The sequence below is a fragment of the Asparagus officinalis genome, chromosome 1 (genome assembly GCF_001876935.1).
Source record: "Asparagus officinalis chromosome 1, Aspof.V1, whole genome shotgun sequence".
Taxonomy (NCBI): Eukaryota; Viridiplantae; Streptophyta; class Magnoliopsida; order Asparagales; family Asparagaceae; genus Asparagus; species Asparagus officinalis.
In genome coordinates this window covers 48,554,203-48,572,721 of record NC_033794.1, presented here as the reverse complement: position 1 = coordinate 48,572,721, position 18,519 = coordinate 48,554,203, and positions in this window count along the sequence as shown.

The window sequence follows — 18,519 nt, the reverse complement described above, 5'->3', positions numbered from 1 at the left end:
TGGGGTTAGGCTCATCTCCCATATTTATTTGGAGTATCTTGTCCTCGGTGGGTGGCTCACGTTGTTCCAAGCAACCACTCTATTGGGCATAGACATGATGATCCCATGCTTCATCGTAAAGCAGAATCTGCTCATCCTCTTAGATTTCGATGGGACCGGTCGTGGTCATGTTGACTGTGAGGTTCTTTAACATGTCTCCCACACTAACTAACGTCTGAATCCCATGTTGAGGACGTTGATGATTGATCATCTGAACGCGTGTCGTCGGATATCTCATCGAAATTGTAGTATAACTCTGAGGAAGAGGAGTATTTTGCCATAATAATTGTCAGGCTTTCCCTTGGGAACATAGGCAGCCGGATGAGTGTTTTTCGACCCTTGTTGTATTTCAAGCCTTCTTTTCGGGCGAAGTCGTAACCCATGTCCTCCATCATGCGCTTCACAATTTGATCATAGCACAAGAATTGGGGGGCGGGCTCGTCATCTTCTGATTCTTCCCACACTTTTTATGTAGACTGGTCTATCCTTCTAAAGATAATTTCTCACTGGGAATTATTTTGGGCAGGTATGATAAAGACAGCTTGCGAGGATTTGATTATCTGTTTGTTTATGATAAATGCCAAATACACAGGCAAGTGTAGAGAAGAGTTGTTAGACAACCCTAAAATGAGATTGCTAAACTCATCATCATTAGACTATGAATTAGGTGACGAGTAAGCAAATTCAAGATCTTCATTTAGGATAAGCCTGTCCGCTTCATCAGCGTCGGTTACAACAAAGCCTTCATAGCCGATTACAATGGATTCAATATCGTAGAAGACAAGACCCTTGTTGCTCTTAGGCTCACTGTCAGCCTCGCTGTCACTATCAGGTTCCTCGATCGGGGATTTGTTGTCACACGATTCAGAGTCTTGATAGAGCAAAGAGTCGGTGGAGTAGTTCTCAACCCCTTTGAAGGGCTGTTTATCAGCAAGCAGCGTCTTTACTTGATTGCAGTCGTCCACATACTTTAGACATTGATGCAATGTGGACGGGACTATGCGGTTGCTATGGATCCATGGTTGACCCAATAGTATGTTGTAGGAGGGTTCTGCATTGATGACGTAGCAGGTCACCTCCATTTTCATGTCACCCAGCCGGCATTTGAGGCGAATCTTCCTAAGTTGTCGGGTTTTAGTGGCGTTGAAGCTAAAGATGGTAGTAGTTGTCACGGATAGCCGCTTTTGGGGTACCCCTAGGTGTTTGATGAGCTTCAAGGGGATAATGCTCAGTGCAGATTGGATCTACTTGGATCATGTCCATTCGAGAGGAGTCGACATATCCTATGAAGTACAAGGGTCGGTCATGAGACATTCTTTTGATGAGCATATCCTCAGGAGTGAAGGTAATGTAGGGAATCTGCTGTCTGGAGGTTTGGCAGCATTGTGGACATCCTATTTCCACGTCTCCTTTCGGAATGGGCGAGAAATGCATGGCAAAGGCCTCTGAGTCAGTCAGTACTTCTCGTAGAGCTTCCTGGGTAGGTTTGGATAACCACAGGAGTTCATAAAGGGTGATCCTGGTAGGAATATTCTTCAGTTGTGTGAGCAGGTCAAACAGAAAGGGTTGACCACTCGAACTCAGCTGATCAGGGTTTGGTTGGACCGTAGGTGATGGTCCAACTGGTTGCCTTGCCGGACTTACCACTATTGGAGGGTAGTTCTTGGTAAAGTCCTTCCCTGTACGGGTAATCAAGGCGTCTACCTCGCTGTCAGAACCGGTGAGGGTAGCAATCTCCACTTTGTCGTCATCTGGGATTGTCGAAATAACGTTACAGAGCTTAGGCTTTCCTTTGGGCTTCTTGAAAGTCCATTGCTCGTCATTGAGGAGATCTGAATGAACCGGCCACATCACCTATCCTGATGGCAAGGTCTGTGACACCAAGCCTTTCTCTCGTTGATTGTGAGGATCGGCATTAACAATCATTAGCTCCACCTTGGGGATGGGTACTACCCCTGCTGGTGCATGGAATTTAGGAAGATCTATCCCAAATTTCAAAGTGACCATGTTTGTGGTCACCTTCTTCTACACCTTCTCCTTCTTTAGGACTCTCGCGTTGTAAAGAGCTTGCAGCTTGTCCTTAAGGACATAGCACTTGGAAGTATGATGACCGACAAATCTGTGAAATGCATAGTAATTTAGGTCATCTGTTTTGCTCACATCTTCAGTCTTCGTGATCTCTGGAAGCTTGATTTTGTTGCTCTGAAGGAGAGTGTCGAAGGTAAGCACTACCCAATCTTCCTTGAAGTCGTAGTGCCTTAGAGGGTGCTGCTCAAAAGACTTGGTCTTCTGGCACTGCGCTATCTCGGGGGCTGGATTTGCATCAACAACCATGATCTCTTTCCATTTTGATCGAGGGTTGCGAGAAGTGTTTGGTTTCGAAGCTCCTCTCTTGGGTTGAGGCTCTTTGGCTTCCAGTCGTTTGATCATATTTTCCACTTGCTCGCCTTGGCGAACAAGCTCTTTCTAGGTCTGGGTTTCCACCGTGTTGATCCTGGATAGAATGTCGATGGAGAAGTTATTGCAACATATCTCAATCAAGATGCCCGAAGAGACCTGACCTCAGCATTGTAGTGACCGATTCCTGAGTCTCTTGACAAAGTCGTTTACCGACTCCGTCTTCTTCTGATTGTCAGCAAGCAGGGTGGCCATAGATACTTCTGTGTCATTATCGAAGAAACGGGCTAAGAAGAGCTTCTCCACGTTAGCCCATGTTATGATAGAGCCCGATTCTAGCTTGTGAAACCATTCAAAGGCCACCCCTCTCAGGGTACCGATGAACAGTCAAGTTAGGATAGCATCATTCCCCGTAAGGAATCCTGTTTGGGACATGAAGTAGTAGATGTGCTATGAGGTGGAGCCCTTGTCATCGAACTAGACTAAACTCATCGATTTGAACTTTGCTAGATAGGAGATCGTGTTCCATTCGACTGGATACGGTTGAACTACCCCCAGTTCGTTCATGTTCCTCTAGAGCTTTAAGGCATAAAGCTAACTCTGGAACTCATAGAGCCTTTTGTCTCGGGGAGTGCTACCAGCATGTGACATCTGTCTTGAAGACTTGGATGAGTAATCTGAATGTGATCCGCGATTATCTTTCTCTCCAGTTGTGTTAGGGGGAGTAGGCTCCCACTCTATGTTCTTCAAGGATCTTCGCTGATTCTGTGAATTCCTCTTCTTCTTCTTCTTCAGAAGTTGTTCCATCATTCCCTTGAGGGAGTTGATGGTTGCTTGCTGCTCTTCGACTCTTCTGACAATGTCATCAGAGTCGTCCGCCATGTGCACCTTTGCGTGCTTGCCATAAGCTAAACTTGAGGTCTAAGACGTTGCCGCTGCTGAGCACGCTTCATCCTTATTATTGTAGATAGGAAACAAGCGGGCATAATTAAAGGGGATGGCAACCCCCATTTGAGTATGTGTGAATTGGTAGACACCTTCGCACTCGACAGGAAGCCAGTTCAATCCCGGGGAAAATTTCAAATCTGATGAATCCGAATATTTAGCTTTTTCTTTTCTTGTCATGTTAACTGTAGCGGTCAGGAGTTCCAAACCATCAGTGGCTTGTCTCCTCTGGCGATTGCATCTCTGGCGAGGAAGCCTTGACTCTAGAGGATGCTGAGAAAGCCTTTCGAATAACGAAGGTTTCGGTGCCTCGGCAGACTGGCAATCAATAAGCACTACTTTGATGAGCCTCTCACAGTGGCACTGAGGATTTGCCTCATGAATAGTATGCTTGTGAGTCAGATGGTCCCTGCGATCTCTTGTGGGTTGATGGTGACAAACCCCAATGTTAGAAGAGCCAAACACGCAATCATGTGAAGAAGGTTCGACAGAAGAATTGTGGGAATACTTAGAAAATTCTCTAAGTGTTGAATTCATGTGAGCCTACCTTGACAGGCGAGGTCTTGTGTTCTAGCAAGCTTTAGCCTTCTGGCGAGCTCCAGCTGCTTGTTTATTTAGGCGAGGTACGCTCGCTTGAAATGTACGGGCTTTGCCTTTTTAGCTAAGACATGTTTTTAGGCGAGCATGCTAGGATTCACCTATATGGTGGCTTCTGTTTGTGATGCGGAGCTCACTTGGTGTGCGAAGCTTGCCTGCTTGAGGGCACAACTCGCCTGATTTGGGCAGCTCGCCTGATTTGGGAAGATGGCTCGTAGAGTGAAGCCTTCCTGATTTAGGGATCTCGTATGTTTTGCTAGGTTTGCCCAAATGGGGAACTTTGCTACTAGAGTGAGGCTCATCTAAAATGTTAGGCTCACCTAAAACTCTAAGTTTGCCAGTTTTGGGAACTTTGCTACTAAAGCAAAGCCCACCTGAGTAGGTGGGCTCGACTGATTGACGTAGTCCGCCAAGACTATGAACTTTATGTTCCTGCTTGGCTCTTTTCAGGCCTGAATAGTAATTCAGGCCATCATAGAAAGTGAAGGCTTTGGCTTCTTGGTAGAAGAGAGCTTGTTGTCGCCGCCGTTGGGCTCTTTTGGAGAGGAGACTCATGTTGACGGTGAAGGCGTGGTCAGCGCCAATATGAACCGTTGTATCCTCTTGCGTAGGGGGCTGCGTGGATTGTTTAGCCACCCAATGAGCAGTTCCCTAGCTTGCATTCTTGGCCTTTAGCTCGGCCTTGGCTGGCTTGGAGGAGATAGAATCCTCTGCTGTTGCTTGGGTAGAGCTCTTGGGTGCCTCGGCCATGTTAGGCTGGGCCACACGCACAACTTTGTGGTACCAACGAGAAGCTTTACCACTAGAGGATGAAGAAGATAAGTACTCCTCATACTTAGCTTGCGTCACCACCAATTCGGTTGAAGAAATAGTTCCTACTACTGTGGTCTCCATCTTCTGTAGGTGGGTAAAGTTTATTCTCAATGGAGATTTGTATTAATAATGGCTTATTACAAATCAAGAATCAAATGACAACAGATGCGGAGAGAAGAGTCGACTGATCTTGTCGATCGGTCAACTAACGCTAATGATAGGTTCAGGTTCAGGTTACAGGTTTTGTTTACAAGCATCAAAAACAAAATTTTCCCAGGATAAACACATAGATGAAAACTTATTTAATATGATTAGGGTTCACTTTGCTACATGTAAACATAAATATAATATTCTAAGGTAAAATAAAAATTTTAAAATGATTACATGTGTAGATTCATCATAAAAACAATTAAATTTAACAAAACTCATGTTAGATGAAGATTAAAACTTAAACCCAAATCTGGGAAACCGTTTCATGCTTTTCTAAAACAAAGGATCAAATCTTTATATCATGTAGTTTAAAAGAGTGATCTTTATACATAAACTTGGTTTTGAAGATCCGATAAAATCAAATAAAATCAGTTAAAAATAGGGGATGAGTTTGGGGGAGATGAAACTCACCTCAAACGTGCTGAATTCCCCAAATATGCAAGAAACATGATCCTCCTTCATTAAAAAGCCCACGACCTCACCCTTCACTTGATTTTGCTTCTCAAAGCTCTCAAAATTTACCAAAATAAGTTCTAGGGTTTTGAGGGGAGAGTGTGGTTGCTGCTAGGGTTCTGAGATGGTGATAAAGGAGAGAAAGAACTCGGATAACACACACACACACACACACACACACACACATATATATATAACAAACCCAAACTAAAAACCAACTGATCTGAAATAGAAACCTGGGTTCTGTGCACCCACCGGTCGACTGATACTTGACATCAGTTGACTGGTAAGCTCCTATGGGTTGACTGATGCTTGCTATCAGTCGACCGACTGGTGACTAGTTTTCAGATAACTGATCTATCATATATGCATGTTTACGCATGTATACTTACACTTATATGTACGTACTCGATCTCAAATAGATTTTAAACATACTCATTCATCCCGTAATAGTATCATCCATAATAAAAATCATTTAATATTATCTTCACAATATTTTCAAAATTTACGAGGTTTTACAACAAGCTCCTCTATCATGTCAAACCCCCACTCGTAAAGTATTCCCTCAAAGATCTCGCCTTGTACAAGCGCCTCTTCAATAGGCTCCTCCTCCGAATTCTCATCTTTCATGGGCTCATCCTCCATAAGGTCATCCTCTGGATCCTCCACTATGGGCTACACCTCAAGATCCTCAAGGTCCTTAGCCTCGGGGTCCTCACTCTTAGAGTCATCTAGCTCCACCTCCTCCCTCCTTGCCAGTTGTTTATGATTCTGATGGCCAATTGAGGAAAAACCTGTTCCACCCCATATACCTCCCCTAGGTCAGTCCAATCGAAGTTGATCCCCCAATCATCAAAATGCACTGACCATACCTCTCCGCTGTTCATGAATCCTCCCGTCTCAGAAACAGATGAATCAAAACCTACCATGCCTACCAAAAACCATCCATCAATATTGTAGGATACCAAATAAATCTATAAGGAATATAGGTATCACAAGAATATCATGGAAAGATAATCCCTCCACACTTGGTATTTAACACTGACTCAAAGTACCCCTAAGTTCCATTGATATTCTATGTAGGACTCTGAAGTTGTCAACTTAAACTCTAATACTACTCTGTAACATCCTACATATCCTCCTGAGCCAAGACTGAAGAAGTATATAAAAAACTAGGGGTGAACCGATCATAATAAAGAGAGTCAATTTGCTCAATTTTAATGTACATCACATACTAAGCAATGATACTGAACAGCAGAATTAAAGCAACAAAAATATATGTACGACACCAGAATCACAAGATTTAGTAGAGTCCACACCTATTTTTTTGCCTACACCCATTTACCCACTGGCCCACCCATCATTTGGTTCGCTCAAAACCTAATCATTTAGTTAAATGAGTCTAATTGGACATGTCTTTATCCGCTCAAAAAGCCATCTCAAATAGTATTAAATGGGCATGTCTTTATCCGCCCATTTGCCCACCCATTCATCCAAATGGACCAAACCCATACCCGACATCCCCTTAACGCTTCGTCATTTCTCTTATCGCGTTCTCCTAAACCAAAACTGTAGGAACTTCGATCATCATCACCAAATTTATTCAACCCCAAATATCATCATTTTCTCAGTGATTTTACCGAAGAATCTCATGTATTTTCTCTTTCTATGTCTCTTCTAACCCTAGCCCTAATTCTAACCCTAAATCGACCTCATTTCCTTGGTGTGTTTGGTAATCGAGATGTTTGTTTTTGTTATGGTTTCTAGAAAAATATCATGTCATGGTGTTTTTTTTAAAACATGTTTTGAAAACACTATTTATAGTTATTATTTATAAAGTGGCAGGCTCAGTGGCGGTGAGCGGGTAGCCGACGGCAGTCGACGAGCGCGTGGAACGGCCCGTATGACCGGTCAGTGGGCCGGTGGCCGGCAATGGCGCAAGCACGCGCGGTGGCCGGGCCGGGGTAGCCGGGCCTACGATGGACGGAGCGGCAACGGGCAGCGACGACGGGCGGCAGGTCCGCCGGCGCACCGGCTGACGGCGGCGGACGACAACGACCATCGGCGCCGGTGTGGCGAAACGGGATCGGCGAGCTGCGGCGGACGCGGGCGACCCGGTGGCCACAGTGGCGCGAGCTGCGGCGGTGGCGGACGACGCGGGGGCTCGACGACGACGGTCTGGTTGGCGTAGCGACTTAAGATGAAAATAGGAATCTTAAAACACATTTTTGGTGTTTTGAGAAATGTGTTTATTTTTTGGGTTTTTTAAAGGGTCAAGTCAAAAAAATGTCCCGGTTGCCAAACGCGTTTTATTGTTTTTGTTAAAACAAAAACAGAAACAACAAAAACGCCCCGGTTGCCAAACGCTCCCTAATGATTGAATCCCTATTCTAGCTGTGCAAGAATCTAAACCCCAAAAATCTAATCCTAATTCCTTTTATCTCTAGCTTAAATTTCTCTTGCAGCTCGAATTTGATCAAAGATATAAACGTAACACTAAATCCCCTAATTCCTACAGCCGATTGATAATTTCTCTAATTTCATTCAAGCCCCCTTCAATGAGGATCCAAGACTTGGTGGAATGAGAAGTCGAAGACAAATTCTCTAGCAGCCAATCAGGTATATCACCTTATCTTGAATTCAAAGTCCTAAAGTTTGTTTTGTTTTCTTTTGATATAGATTTTCTTTTGATATATAAAACCTATTTGAAATTTTTCGAAAAACTATTTTATATGACATCTGAAATATAACTATGCAATCGTAGCTTGAGGATATGAGATTTACCCTCTATTCCATTTTGTCTGGTTTGGCTCTTTGAAACTAGAATTATGTTATTTTAGAGTCATTGGGCAACCATTATTTTGATTAAAATCAAACTTCAACACACTTGCTTGACTGGATATTGTCGGATTACTAATAAGTTTTGTATAAAGTCAAAATAATTTAAAACACAGGAAAATAAAAGTTAGAACTTACAAAGAAGTTTTTGAATTTTTTGGTAATTTAGTAGTTTGTTGTTGTTCTTACACTGTGATATGCGCTGATGTTAGTGGAATTGATTTGGATGTTAGATTTATTGATTTTTTTAATTAGGTTTATCCTTTTCATAAAATTAGAATTAACTCTAAAGAAATCTTATGGTATATAATCGATCTACAATTATTTCTTGATGAATGTCAGTAAACAAAAAGATTGTACTTTATTGGTGATCCATCATCCTTTTAATTGGAATTATTATGGAGGTGTTCTTGTCCTCCATGCTTTTACTTTCACCGTCATATGCTTGAAATTACAGGCATCAAGTAATCCTTATTTCAATGAACTCCTTCCTTCCTATAGACATTGTGGGTATTGAAATTTTTTCCTTTTATATATTTCAATTTAGATAGTAGAATTTTCATGAAAGCGATGTTGGGACAACGATGTGCATAAAAATATGATAATTTTATGTCATTTTTATTTTTTTACTAAATGTTATTGATAGTAATATAAGAGGAAAGGTACACTTAACTATCCTGTGTTGAGGTGTAGAACTAGAAGCGTATAGTAGCAGCTGCCTATCCACACATAACAAGAGAAATTGGTGTTTGTTGTTTCATTATATTTGAAAAAATTGATAAAAGACACGTTCGACTGGCATAGCCTATTTTCTTAATAATCTAGTAATTTGCTTGAGCGTTAAGTTGGTTGATGCACACAATATATAGCAAAGCAATAACACTGGGAGAAAATAGAATTGTCAATACCTGGCGCAAATTTTGTAGTACAACATGTGCTGAAGGTGTCTTGCACGTGATAGTCTTGCGATTACAATTATGAATGATTTTTTTACTGTAATCAGTGACTGCTTCAGCGTTTATTTGTCATATATTTTGTGCCAACTTTATATTTGAAATTATTACCCTAAATTCATATCTTAAATTGAGTCCNGGTATTTTGGAACTCATTGGTGTCTTGTTGCTTTAAATGTCTACCAAAAATTCATAGTTGTTATTGCTTACTACTGAGTACACTTGTTATGAAACATGTTGGTTAGCACTTTCACATTTTTATGCTTGCAGTCCAACGGAAATCCAATGAATTCTAGCAGACTATTTTTCAAAGAGTTAACTTCAGTGGTTTGCTTCTTTTCTTATTTATGCGCAAGTCATTTTAGTAGTTATTTTTGTTTCTTTATTTGACCATTTTTTTTTGCATGGTGACTTTGTGGAAGCTGATGGGCAATGTATCACAATCTATGAGTACTGATTACACTACTTGTTTTAACTTTTTTTAGATATACGACCTGCAAATGTATCGTATCTATTAGTACTATGATAGCATCTTTTGTATTTGGAAACAAAGTTGGTTGAAGCTGTTTATTAACTTAAATCAAGCAATAATAACGTAAAGTTCTTGTCAATGTGATTTATATCATGTTCTCATGTGATATATTGTTGTATTTGTTTGTATTTTATCACAAACCCAGCACCAAGTCATGAGTGGCTATTGTTGGTTATAGTTCTTGAAGTTTGGATTAAACAGTATACGAAGATTTACATTTTTATTCTTTAATGTAAATATATATGTTACACATGGCCCAATATATTAAGTTTTATATCATGTGTATGTTTGCCAATAGAATTCTTCTGACTCCTTTGTTGAATAAAAATTCTATTTCTAGTTTTTAATTCCCGAATGATTCTATTTGGGGAAAAACCCCTAGAAAGTTTGCAAAAAATACCTGTAAAAAGTTTTAAAAAACCCTCTAAAAGTTTGCAAAAAAAACCCCAAAAGTTTACAAAACCCCCCTAATTTTTGCAAAAATCCCCTTAAAATTAGTAAAAAAAACCCCCAAAATATTATATACGTAATTATGATAGTTAAATGGACAAATGAGTGGTCTGTTTATTAAATGGAGCCGTCCATGTAGAAAATATGAAATGGGGTCATAAATGGGTAAATGAGCAAAACATGTCCTCCCATTTATGGCCTACCCATTTATTACCGAAACCCACACATTTAACCCCCATAAGCAGAAACCTAAATGGAATAATAATATACTAGGGGTGACAATTTATGACCCGACCCATCAACTTGACCCAACCCAACCTATTTATAATGGGTATGGGTCAAATTATATGTGTCGGGTCATAAAGGGTCAACCCAAATTTACTCATTTATTAAATAGGTCAATTCCGGTTGACCCGGATTAACCCGTTTAACACAAACACCGATCCGAATAACTAAATGAACCAACGCCTCTGTACTGATATTCGTATTGACTACCCAAGGGTAGCATGAGATGTTGGATTGACATATAATACTTGGTTTGGATGGCATTTAGTATTGCATTTCTTTATTCCTTTTTTTTTTGAGTTGATATTTAGCGATTAACAATTTGAGCCATATAGTATATACATGAGGGTTTTCTTTTTTGGATTGTTTAGCTCAACGTACTAGTCTCGTGTTGTGGATTTCTAAGTATTAACTCCATCTAGTACAAGGTAAATGATTTAGGTAGACAATGCATACATAGGTAGAGCCTCCATCATATGTAGCAGCCTTCCCCTGTGGGCGGATGGAGATGATCTTGCTAGGGCTCTGACACTGTTGTTTTTCCTTCTTTTCAGGTAGCAGATCAGAGTTTCGAAGAGCCACAGGCTGATGGAGTTTCTGCATAGTCACCGTCATTTCTTAATATACAGCTTGTGCCCTACATTAGTTTAGTATTTATTTAGTGATTTATAAACTTGTATTTTATTTTGAAGGCTAAGAGCCTTAGTACTATTTCAGTTGACTCTGTAAATTAAGATATTTAACATTTATTTTAGTTCATCAGTTGTACTCTTTTTATTCAGTTGGGATATGATCATATTCTTTGGATATTTCTTTCTCTTGGCATGTTCATTGCATTTTTACTTTTCACGTATCTACTTGTACCTGCACTGTTCTTAATTGATTCTACAGAGAGATATCACTGTGATAGTGAAACATGTTATTGCACTATGTGGGTGCATGACATGTTTGACATCTCTGGATTCACCTTGGACTATAGCCTCGTGTGAAACCAGGTACGTCACAATTGGTATCAGAGCTCTAGTTCAAACATCCTTAGGATCATCACTGTGTTGAATCGTGGAGATAGGATAGAGTTTCCTAGGAATCATATATAACGTCCGCTAGGAATTCCTAGATTGAGTGAGGATGATATATATATTAACGCAAAAATTATAAAAAATTTTATGATAACTATCTTGCTTTTATTATAAAGTATACTGCGAATGATATATGATACGATTTACCTATTGTTATATGTTATGTTATTTTTGAATGAGATCTCATTTACTGTGTATAATAAAGCTCTACTCCTGAACTTATAGATGTCGGGAAGTGGACGTGGTCGTAGAGGTACTCATGCTCAGGGAGCTAGGCAAGCTGATGCAGAGCCCGAGCCATAGCAGGCTCCACAGTACTTAGTTGATCTCATAGCACCGCTCGCAGCTCGGTTAGCAGCAATGGAGGAGCGAATGAAAAATCAAGATCAACAAGAATAACTATTGAAGAAGCCACACTGATAGCTACACCACCACCAACAACTATCGATAGGGCCGCCGAGCATGAGGCTTGGCTCTGTTTAGTTGAGAGATACCAGAAGATGAGAGCACCAGAGTTTCATGGTACGTTAGATTCACTTGCGGCACACAAATTAAAGGAAGATATGGGGAACATCTTGGTTATGCTTAATGTCGATACCGTTCAGAAGCAGAGGTTAGCCACATTTAGCCTTAAGAGATATGCCGGTGGTTAGTACAGACTTTAGTTTACACCAGATCAGCACATGACACTCACCTGGGAGGACATCGTTTACTTCTTTGACAAGCAGTATGTATCATCAGCGGCCAAGGCTAGAAAAGAGTTGGAGTTAGCCCGTTTGGAGCAAGGAGACATGATTGTAGCTGATTATGAGAATAAATTCATAAGCCTACTTCGATTCACGACATGTGGCAGACCAGGGAGCGTCAGGCTTAGATGTTTTTAATGGGACTTCGTCCAAACCTTCGTCGTTACATTGTTTCTAGATGATTCCACTCAGTGCAAGAAGTAGTCGACGCAACTATCTCACAGGAGATAGAAACTGCTATGTTCCAGAAGAACAAGGAAGGCAACTCTAAAGCAGGATAGCCCGAGGATAAAGGCAAGGGCAATAGATCTAATCCAAAGTCTGGAGGACAACAGCAACAAGGCCCTTATAAGAAGGGGTCACAGCAGAATTCGAGGGTGTCGTAGCAGCGCAAGATTCAACGCAAGATTCAGGGTACATGTTATAACTGCAATAAAATTGGACATAGGGCGAGGGATTGTCGCAAGGCATTAGTAGGAGTGTTCACACACAACCTTTTGAGCTTATTGTATTTACATTCATAGTATAATTTTGGGTTGTGAGATTAGTGACTTAGAGTTGTGCTTAATTGAGTTCTCACCTTGTTTAGAGAACAAATCATTTGATTTATATTGTGCTTATTGTGAGGATTCACTTGTAATACACTTGTACACCGAGAGAAGTGTGTGGTGAGAGACGGGGTCGAATCCAAGAGGAGTGGCGTCGGTTGACGTGCCTAGGGAGAGGTTGTAACCGAGCACTTGAGGAGGAGGACACGGGCTAGGACCAACACTTAGTGTGTGAGGTGTGATTACATAGTGATTGTATTGTGAGGTGTAAACGTTGTTCGGGTGAACGTAGAAAACCCGGTTGTGATAGTGGAGATCTCCTCGAGGTGAGGAGCGGGGACGTAGGTCGTGGGGACCGAACCTCGTAAACATATCGTTTTGTTTGTGATTGCATTGGCGTTCTTATTCTTGTTTTCATATCTTATATCGCCTTTGTGTATTGCTCATCATATTACCCTATCACTTGTGTAGATTGTTTATTTTACCCTTGTGTTAGTTCATATATCCTTGCTCATATATTTGTAATATCTCATTGATAGGATATATTCATTTGTTCATATTGCTTATCCTAGCTTACGTATCTTGTTGTATTTTATACTTGCTAGGATAACTTATTAATTAGTTTTAATTGGCATTTAATCGGATTAGATTAGCATAAGACCCTAATCACCCCCCCTCTAGGGTCTAACAATTGGTATCAGAGCTTGGTGCTCTTTGATTTAAAGGTCTAACCGCCTTGAGTTAAAGATCCAAGTTATCTTATTTGTGCTAATCTAGTTATGATTGCATTTGTCTTGCTTGCATATGTTCATATATATATCTTGAATATGAATGTATTTTGTTTAGGCTATAAATCCAATGTTGCTCCTAAATTCATTAATTTTCCCTATGCACAATGGGCTTCTAGATTTAAACTATTTGTTGAATCTAGAAATATTGATTTATGGAAAATTATTGATTGTGCTTATATTGTGCCCACATTGGAGAAATCTAAGTGGAGCAATCATGATAATAAAATGTTTAATATGAACAAGCTTTTGTTAGAATATTTGCTTAATGCCTTTGACTCATCCTTTTCTAACAAATTTGTTCATTTTGATAGTGCTTACAATTTATGGAAATTCATAGAAGCACATCAAGGCAACTTGGAGGAAATCCGACGTAGTTTGGAGGATTGTTCTTCAAGTGAGTGTGGAGCATCATCATGCACACGGCCACTAGGCGATAGCCCTAGTGTGGTAAGCGATTCGGAATCCGATAGTGATATATCCATCAATGAACTCGCTTGTGCATATGATAGATTATCTCATGCCTATACAAAATTGCAAAACAATTTTATTGATCTTAAAAGCAAGCATATTAGTTTAAAATCCGATCATGAGTTGCTAGTGTCCAAATTTGATATCATTGTAAAAGAAAATATTGTGCTTAAAGAAAACAATGATATGTTAAATTTGAAAAATGCAAAATTAACCTCATCCATCACTAGCTTATCTCATGTTAAAAATAATGCCATGTTAGAAGTAGAGAACATACAAAATGATATTGCTTCTTTTATAAATAACAATATATGTTCCACTTCTAATAACAATTCTTGTATGCATAATGATGAGTTGAATCATGTTAAGGATCACATATCATCTTTAGATTCAACCCTTAAAACATGTATTGTTAATCATGATAAGCTTATGAACATGTGTGCTAAGTCTCATGCTAAAACATCTAAACATATCACACATCATGCACACATGTATAGCAAAATTTATAAGTGCTCTGATACCAATTGTTAGACCTTAAATCAAAGAGCACCAAGCTCTGATACCAATTGTTAGACCCTAGGGGGGGGGTGATTAGGGTCTTATGCTAATCTAATCCGATTAAATGCTAATTAAAACTAATTAACAAATATATTCTTGCAAGATAGATATACAAAGAGTTATGTGCAAGAATATGCAATATACACAAGGTTTTATATCCTTGCACATACATTGTCTATATCTCTTTGTTAGGATATATCTTATTGTTTATATATCCTTGCATATATTTCTATCATATAGGATATATCACCTTGTGTATATTGCATATTCTTGCACATAACTCTTTGTATATCTATCTTGCAAGAATATATTTGTTAATTAGTTTTAATTAGTATTTAATCGGATTAGATTAGCATAAGACCCTAATCACCCCCCCTCTAGGGTCTAACAACTTCAGCACATCAAACCCCATTTTTAGGCAGAGACTATGCAGTCATACGTCATGGTGTGAACAGGACCGTTGTGGAAGGTACGTTCCTTGTGAACTCCTTCCCTGCTCGTATCTTATTTCAGAGCTTCGCAATCGTTCATCTTTTATGCTTTCATGATTAGGCTTCAGCTTATAGTGTAGCCTTTAGATTTTTCTCTGTCAGTTTCTACCCCTTTTAGGAGAGGTGTCCCTCTTAGAGAGTATTTGTAGGAGATGCATTATCAACTTAGATGAGTCTAAGTTCATAGTCAATTTGATCATCTTGCGTATGTCCGAGTTCGACGTAATTCTTGGTATGGATTAGCTATCGTCCTACCATGTCAGTATTGACTGTTTTATTAAAATAGTCAACTCACGAGTGTTCGATGGGTTTCAATAGCTAGTAGTGTAAAACCCCGTAAATTTGTATATATGGTGATAAATATTATTTATTGATGATTGAGTATGCTAGGAATTGATTTGAGATCAATTCAATGTATGTATGTAAGTGTAGAAGAGAATCAAGCACGAAACATGCACAAACAAACAGATTTCAGTCTGTCTAGTTGACTACTACCCTTAGTAGTTGACTAGTAAGGTCATTAGTCGACTAATAATGGTATTAGTTGACTAATTAGGCTGATTTCCAGATTCTTATTGGGTTTTGGGTCAGTTAGGGGCCTAGCTTTATATATGTGTATACACTTTTTACATGAAAACTTCCTCTCTTTTATTTATATCACCGAACCTAAGTATCCACCCTCTCCCCTCAAACCCTAGAACCTTTTTGTGGTGTTTCTCGAGGAGTTTGAGACGTGAAATCGAGCGGAGTGAGAGATCGTGGGCTTTTTGTCGAAGAGAGATCTTGCACACGTGTTTGAGGAGTTGTAGCACATTGTTGAGGCAAAATCATTTTCCTCCAAACCTTTCCCCACAGTTAATTCAAGAATTAAAATGTTTAATTGATGTTTTCATATTTAAGTTTAACCCGATGTGATAAAAATTAGATTTTTGATGTTAAATCTTAAACCCATGTTAGAACTGTAGTTTATACTTACTGTTTATGTTAGATTTATGACCATGATCATTAGAGTTGTTATAAATTTTGTTTTTAATATGATAATCATGCTTTAATCATGTTTAAACCCTAGTTTTGCAATTAAATGAGTTTTCATGTTAATTATCTTAAAACCCTAGGTTTGTGATACCTAAGTTTTGTAAACATGGTTAAACAAATTTATATCTGTTCTAAGTTAATTTGCAAACATGCTTATGCTTATCATATTAATAACCCATGTTTTAATTGAGAAATATGTTTAATTAGGATGATAACTCTAGTTTGATTAAATTAAGAGTTAAAATATTGTTGAGATAATCTCTGTCAAATAATTGTTAAGTTTAAATCTTGTTTTATGCTTTTTGTTAATAAAAATAAGTTTTGAATATAGTTACAATATACGAAACATGTGTAGGAGATCAAACAGACTGATTTTAGTCCGTTAGTAGTCGATTACTACTATTAGTAGTCTACTAGTAAGGTGATTAGTCGACTAAGAAGGGTATTAGTCGACTAGTCTGGCTATTTTTTGTTGTTTCCTGAGTATTGTTTTTTGCACTTTTGGTTTATGATCGTGGGGTTCGAGCCGCATGATGATGCACGTACAGTCGTGAGTATACACATATAGTGTCGTAACACACACACACACACAGATATCCCGAAGGGGGAGTATGACAATTATTGTTTCGATTAAACTTGAGATAGAAGTTGTATGCACAGTTTATATACATGTTGGATATCATTGATGAACATTGCTGAGTACTACATGGAGTAGTACGTCGATATACCATTTGTACAGGCCATTAAGTCAGATTTAGGATGCTTATTCTAGCAGTCCATCCCGCAGTAGGGTGCGATGAGGCTTGTGAGCCGTATTTCTAGGATAACTATTTGGTAGTCCGTTCCGCACTCGTGTTACGTACAGAGATGTGATGATACCAATGAGCCGAGTATACAGTTAGGATATCGACTTGGTAGTCCATCCCACATGTTAATACGATGAATCATAACTTGCAAGTATTCACATTGTGATGATTGTTGATAGCCTGAGTCTTTGGTCGATGCCAATTATGAACATGAATGACCGAGGTACTTTGCTCTTGAAAGTACGCGAGATCATTATGCTGATATTTATTTTATCTTCCAAGTGATAGTGAAAGATATTATAAATGTGATATATTAATGTCTTTATTTCTTTCCTGCACTATTTTCTTTATTTTTTTAGTTGTAATCAATGATTAGCAAATTCACAATTTTTAGGCATATGATATATACATGAGGGTTTCCTTATTTGGATTATTTCGCTCGACGTACTAGTCTCATGTTGTGGGTTTCTAATTGTTGATTTCATTTAGATTGTTTATTTCCTAGTTCGGTATTAATATTTAGTTATCTATAATTTGAGACATATGGTATATACTTGAGGGTTTCCTTGTTTTGATTATTTTGCTCGACGTACTACATCTCATATTGAAGGTTTCTAAATATTAATTCCACTTATATACAGGGTAAATGATCTAGGTGGACTATGCTTAATAGATAGGGCCTCCACTACATCTAGCGGCCCTTCTCCTAAGGGCAGATGGAGGTGATCTTGTTGTAGCGTTCTGACACTCGTGTTGTCGTTTGTTTCGTTGTTTTCAATTTTCTTTAGGCAGCTCAGAACTTCAGAGAGCTGTAGGATGATGGACTTCCAGCATAGTCATCGTCACTCAAATTTGATAGTTGAGACTCCACCGTAGATTTATATTTATTATTTAGACATTAGAGTTTTGTATTCATTTCATAAAGGCTGTGTGCATTAGTTCTCTTTCAATTGACTCATATGAGATACTTCATTTTTATTTTAAACATCAGAAGTATTTCTTTTTATTCAGTTGAGATATGATTTTATTTATGAGATATATCTTTCTATATCATGTTTATTGCATATACTTTCCCTTATTTTGTCTGTTTTCTACCTGCACTTATATTTGATTCCACTAGAGGATATAACCATGATTGGTGAAACGTGTTATTGCACAGTGTGGGTGCATGATAGGTTTAACATCTCTGGGTTTACCTTGGACTGTAGTCATGTGTGAAAACAGGGGCGTCGCAGTTGGTATCAAAGCTATAGTTCTAGTATCCTTAGGATCATCCTGCGTCTAGTCGTGGAGCTAGAATAGAGTTTTTTAGGATTCATGTATAGAGTCCACTTGGAATTCCTAGAATGAGTAAGGACATTATATACATATACTCCAAAATTTACGAATTTTTTTTATGACTATCTTACTTTGATTATAAGGTATTTGCATGAATGAAATGTGATGCGTATTTATTTATTTTTTTGTTATGCGTTATATATGCTT